Here is a 6,347-nt window from a genome sequence, read left to right as displayed (position 1 = left end):
TGTTCAGATAAAATGTTTGATTTTTGAAAAATATATCTCTGGAACCATAAAACGAACATATGTCTACCAGCACTCACAATAAAGTTAAATTAACTTACTATAAACAAGTTTATGGCATATTTCTTTGTAGGGGTTGTAGTTTTTATGATATGAATATAAATTTTGCACATCAAAATTTGTCCGAACAAAATTTATCCTCTGATAAATCATTTTATCTTAGCAAATATCTTGAAAATTCCTATCCCTAGGATGGTAAACATCATAAACCACTTTATGCCACATTAAACTAGATTTACTTTGAGTGCTAATGGACATTAGTAAGTCGAATGGTTCCTGAGATATAGATTTCCCAAAATAAATGCCCTAACTACTGATATTTTATTAAATATTGCTTTTTTAAAATAGTATATCATTAATGCAATTGAATATATTCATTCATTCATCATGAGCTCTGTTAGGGCTCATATATTAGCGAATTTTTTCTGCTATGAATAATGTTTTTTTTAGGTTTTCTAGTGTTTTTGGTAGTTTTAAAGACATAGGGATCTGAATAAAAAATTAAACGTGTTGAAACAGCCACCATATTCTCCACCCTTCCTATACTTGGCAGACTCGTCAATTTCGACTAGCAATTATACATAGTTTTCATTAAAGTAATCAAAAATTGGGGTAAAATAACTTCCTATTTTCTCCTCTTGGCCACTTGTACTATGGGAGTGTCAAGATTCATTTCTCGGGACCGCCGAGATCTGCCCTAGGTGGGAATAGAGCCCACAACCGTGCGCTCTGGACCGTCACATCTCTTTATACAAAGTAACAAAATTCAAAAGTCTCAGAGATTAACTAACATCCAGATGAAAACCCATGGTAAGACTTTATTTCACGAAATGAGAAATAAAAAAGGAACCTAGGTAGGAACCAGTAATAAAAGATATTCATATAGGATATAAATATTTATTGAATATTTATAACTCTTAAGAAATGTTGAAGGGATTGGTAACCAGCATGAAAAGGTCAATGAATAAGTAAAAGAAGATCTTTGGCTTTTAATATCTTAAACTTTCAAAAAGCCCATTTATTTTTCTGACACTCTGTCTTCGTTCTAAAGGTGTCATAATGTGTAATTTTTAATAAAACCAGTACTGATTCTTTTTCTACGTTCTTACTTTCTTATTACTATTCGGATGGGGCTGGTTGGAATTGGATATTAAAATTCAACAGATTTTCACTAAGCCATGGGCCCACTGTTCTTCGTAGATAATAGCTGACAAGCCAACTAATTAATTTGTTTCTGAAAACATATTTGAAGTCTTCAGGACTTCTTCTGAATAATACACACTATCCGACTACAATATTTTTTCAAAATTGAAACAAAACATGGTTTTAACTGTTTTCCTTCTGGCTACTTCATCTCAGAGAGAGAGATGCTCTAAATGCTAGTTCATTCATGCTGCCCAAATACATCGGGTTGCTACATCACACAGCATACTAATCAATCCGTGATTGGACATATATAAATACACATTTTTACATGACATAATAAACAAAAAAGAAAACATTTTTTTCCATAGTTTTATTTTACAATTAATTCCAGTCTACACACTAAATATAAATATTTCAATTTATTCCTTTTTTCTTTTCCCTTCTTATTACCAAAACAAAACTAATACATGGATTCAAAGGAAAATGTAATAAAAGGTTGGTTAAAAGAAATACTTGATTGGATTACTAAGTCAGTAAAAAAATTAAAATAACAATAATAATGTAACAATTTAATGAATAAATAAGTTAAAATACACAGTTCCACCTACTAAAATAAATAAATAAAACAATGAATAATCTCCGAGCTAATTCCCATGCAGGAGATGGTGTATGATCCCCAGACAATCCAAAATAATATTTTACGCCAAGGTGGTAGTATCCCCAATGCTAACACCTAGGCCTTCTAAGAAGCTCCTTGTTCTTAAAAAGGATTGATAGAACATGACCGATGAATGTTTGAATAATATCAACTACTTTAAGATATAAGACACACAAGATCCGGCGATTTACCTCCGAAAGTAAATATTTCCTTTAGAAGTGTATTTTGTATTCTGAGCTGTAGTGATCCGAAACTTGGAAAACTACTTAGGAAGCATGTACTCGGATTAAACTTTAGATCCCAACTCGAAGCGAAACAAGTTTAAAGGAAAAGTTAAGATTTAGTCAGTTCTGTTGAATTTTAACTGATTAATGAACTTACTAAAGCTGTAGTTGACTTTGATTATGAGTTCCATTATAACTCAATCATCAGCGAGTATTCTGACTGTTTAAAATTTGTATGTTTTGTATTACGTTTAAATCATTAGCTATATCTGAAAGTATTTTTACTTACTGTGAAACAGTGTAAACAGACATACCTGGAACCAATCAAAGTAAAGTATTATTACTTTATATTACTGTGAATTTTATATATAATCTTTTCACTTCTTTGAGACTGGTTTCATTGTTTAAATAAAATAAATTTATTATTTATTAAATTCCCAAAGTTTAGACCAACAAGGACAATATATTAAATAACAGCTTTTATTATACATTAATTTTTAACAATTTTAAGAAACAACATTATTAATAATAAATTAGCGTACCCTAAATATAAATTTACACCCCACATCTAACAATTTAAAAACTTTTTGCAGGGTATTCTGCCCAGGTCATTAATTTTAGTCAAACCACTCTATGAACCAATCAAACAAGAAGAAGTCATATTAATTTATTAATATTCTTGTCTTAGCTTATGTTTAATTACCTACTTTATCACTTTTCCATTAAATTATAAACTTTTTATTATAGATTACCTTAATAATCTCTTTTGTTTGTATTTTTTGCAGACTACACCCTGGACTATCTTCTTCTCATGTTACTTTATTCATTTCTAAAAAGTAAACATTTTGCTGACCATTTTGAATTCTACATCAAAACCTATGCAATTATTCAAAATTAAATATAAAATTTAACTGTCATTTTGTAAAAAATCAATATTTTCAATAAGAATTTAACCTACGTGCACGAGATATTTCCATAATGATTTTTAAATAATAATTTTGCAAAAGTGAATATATTAACTTTTCGTTAAATAGCCGAATACGTGGTCGTCCCTATCATTCATTTTGTAATCTCGAGGCCAGAGTTTATCAGTAAGAAGATAGAAGGCAGAGAGGAAAGTTGGAAGGAGCATTGCATTATACAGCTGGCCCCTCCAGGGAGCGTTCTTTAAGTGAGTATTAGTCTGTATAGGTTATGTCTTTGTAAAGCATGATCTAAATTAGTATAGAGAGGTACAAAAGCCAAGAGGAGAAAAAAAACAGTTATCTCACCCCAATTTTTGATTACTTTAATGAAAACTATGTATAATAATTAGTCAAAATTAATGAGTCTGCCAAGTATAGGTAGGGGGAATAAAGAATGGCTGTTTAAAAGCGATAAAAAAGTAAAAATTTTCATTCGGAGCTCTATATCTTAAAAAGTAGGAACAGCACGAGAAAACCTAAGAGAACGTTATTTAAAGAAGAGTAAATTTTCTAAAATAAGAGCCCTAATAGAGTTATCTATGTTAAATAGTTTTTGAGATATAGCTTTTTAAAAAGCAACATTTCATAAAAATGTATGGGACGTACTGAAATGGGCTTTTTGAAAGTTTAAGATATTAAAAGCCAAAGATCTTCTTTTACGCATTCATTGACCTTTTCATGCTGGTTAGCCGTCCCTTAAACACTTCTTAAGAGTTATAAATATTCACTAAATATTTATATCCTATATGAATATCTTCCATTACTGGCTCCTACCTAGTTTCCTTTTTTATTTCTCATTCCGTGAAATAAAGTCTTACCATGGGCTTTCATCTGGATGTTAATATCTGAGACTTTTGAATTTTATTAATAGTATATAAAGATGTGACGGTCTAGAGCGAACGGTTGTGGGTTCTATTCCCACCTGTGGCAGATGATATTTATTTCTCGGCGGTCACGAGAGTCACACTCCCATAGTACAAGTGCCCAAGAGGAGAAAAAAGTAAGTTATTTTACCCCAATTTTTGATTACTTTAATGAAAACTATGTATAATTGCTAGTCGAAATTGACGAGTCTGCCAAATAAAGGAAGGGTGGAGAAAATGGTGGCTGTTTCAACACGTTTAATTTTTTATTCGGATCGCTATGTCTTTAAAACTACCAATAACACTGGAAAACCTTTAAGAACATCATTCAAATTAGAGAAAATTTGCTAACATATGAGCCCTAACAGAGTTATTTACATTCAATTGTATTCGAGACATACTTTTTAAAAAAAAATTCAACATTTCATAAAATATCAGTAGTTAGTGAATTTATTTTGAAAAATTTATATCTCAAAAATCATTTGACGTACAGATGTCTATTACCACTCAAATATAAAGCTAGCTTAATGGGCTATAAAGTAGTTTATGATGTTTATCTTCCTAGGAGTAATAGTTTACATGAAATTCGCTAAAATAAATTGATTTATAGTTGTTCGGACAAATTTTCATTTGCCAAATTTATATTCATTTGTGAATATCATAAAAACTACTACCCCTACGAAGATAAGTGTCATAAATTACTTTATAGTAAGTTAAATTTCATTTATTTTGAGTGTTGGCAGACATATGTGCGTCTTATGGATCTAGAGATATATTTTTTCAAATATTCAACTAGAAATTAACATTTTGTGAGTTTATTTTGTCAAATATCATAACAACTACTACTCTTACAAAGATAAACATAATTAAATATTTTGTAGTAAATTTAACTAGCTTTTATTTGGTTTCTGAAATAAAGTTTTTCATAAATCAAACTTATTGTCCGAACAACTATAAATCAATTTACTTAAGCAAATATCATGAAAACTAATATTCCTACGAAGGTAAAGGTCATAAACTTCTAGTCCATTAAAATGGCTTTAATTTGAGTGCTAATAGACATCTGTACGTCACATAGTTCCTGAGATACAGATTTCTCAAAATAAATTAACTAACTAATAATCTTTCAGTAGATTTTTAAGAAATGTTGCTTTTTAAAAAGCTATATCTCCAGAACTATTATAGACGTAAATAGCTCTTTTAGGAATAATATTTCAGAAAATTTACTCTTCTTTAAATAATATTCTCTTGATTTTCTAGTATTGTTGATAGTTTTTAAAATATTGTGCTCCGTATGAAAAATTAATGTTTTTTTTATGGTTTTGAAACAGCTGCCATTTTTTATTCCCCCTACCTATACTTTGCAGAATCATCAATTTTTACTAGTAATTTGACCTAGTTTACATTAAAGTAATCAGAAATTGGGGTGAGATAACTGCCTTCCCGGCTCTTAGACTATTAGTAAAGCACTTCATTCTTTATTCTACCTTTGATAAACATTTCAAAATGATCAAATTATTGTAATATAAATTTATTACCATTATTTCATAATAACATTTAATCCAAAACTAACCCCGAGAATAAAATTTATACCAATCTATTCAGAATATGGATTCATCTCTATTTAACAATTTGAATATAAATTATTATTACTCCTATATGCTATATCATATAATTAAAAATCGTATATATAATACTATTCATGCAAATTATTATTGCACCTCGAGAAACCCCTATATACGAATTTTCAGAAAAATCGGAAAATAAATTTTTGTAATCTGAAATTTTCGCCCTAGATTTAGTTTTCTTTTTAAAAATCTAAAAAATGGAAATAATCTCAATACTGCTGTACTGATCTCCACCAAACTTGGCAAATTTTTAGGGCCCCATAAACTGCACAAAGCGGGTCTAATTGAACAAATCAAAATCGGAGATATAAAATAAAACGTGAGAATTTTTTCCCTCATTTAAAACCCACATTTTTCACTCAAAAAATATCAAATTTAACTTTCTTTGATTTCTGCTATAAGAGCAGACCTTCAGCTTTCGAACGGTTCTATGAACGTGACAATCGAATAAAAGGAAATGGAGATATTAACTATTATGTGAAAAATAGTCAACGATGGGAAAAAAAATGCACGGATGCACAATCGAAGTGAAAAATGAATGATTTTTAATTTCTTCCAAACATGGTGTTTAGTACTCTGAGACAACCCTGAAAATGAATATGGTTTTCTTTTTTCTGAAAAAAAATTAACCGAACTATTTTACTCCGAGCCTTAGGCTTAATTCTGTTCATAAACTTTTTTCTACTCAAAAATCTCATGATTTAATCATCTTTAAACTTTCCCACGGCGAAATGGTACATATAGCAAAAAGTCGGTCAAGTAATAACAAAGTTTATCGAGGACAAAGATTCAAAAGCTCTCTTATA

The 6,347-nt window shown here is 29.6% G+C and overlaps 1 long non-coding RNA gene across 3 annotated transcripts in view; it reads left to right on the top strand.

The window, feature by feature from the left end:
- Positions 1-3,187: 3,187 nt before the first annotated feature.
- LOC106691127 (uncharacterized) overlaps positions 3,188-6,347 on the top strand; it is a 62,982-nt gene continuing 59,822 nt past the window's right edge. For all 3 annotated transcript variants that reach the window (XR_001344727.2, XR_001344726.2, XR_010845188.1), the window contains exon 1: positions 3,188-3,256. This is a non-coding gene — a long non-coding RNA (uncharacterized lncRNA). The remainder of the gene's footprint in view (positions 3,257-6,347) is intronic.

Source organism: Halyomorpha halys, unplaced genomic scaffold (genome assembly GCF_000696795.3).
Source record: "Halyomorpha halys isolate HHAL.00 unplaced genomic scaffold, Hhal_1.1 Scaffold2093.1, whole genome shotgun sequence".
In the NCBI taxonomy this organism is placed as follows: Eukaryota; Metazoa; Arthropoda; class Insecta; order Hemiptera; family Pentatomidae; genus Halyomorpha; species Halyomorpha halys.
This window is presented reverse-complemented; position numbering and strand designations above follow the sequence as displayed.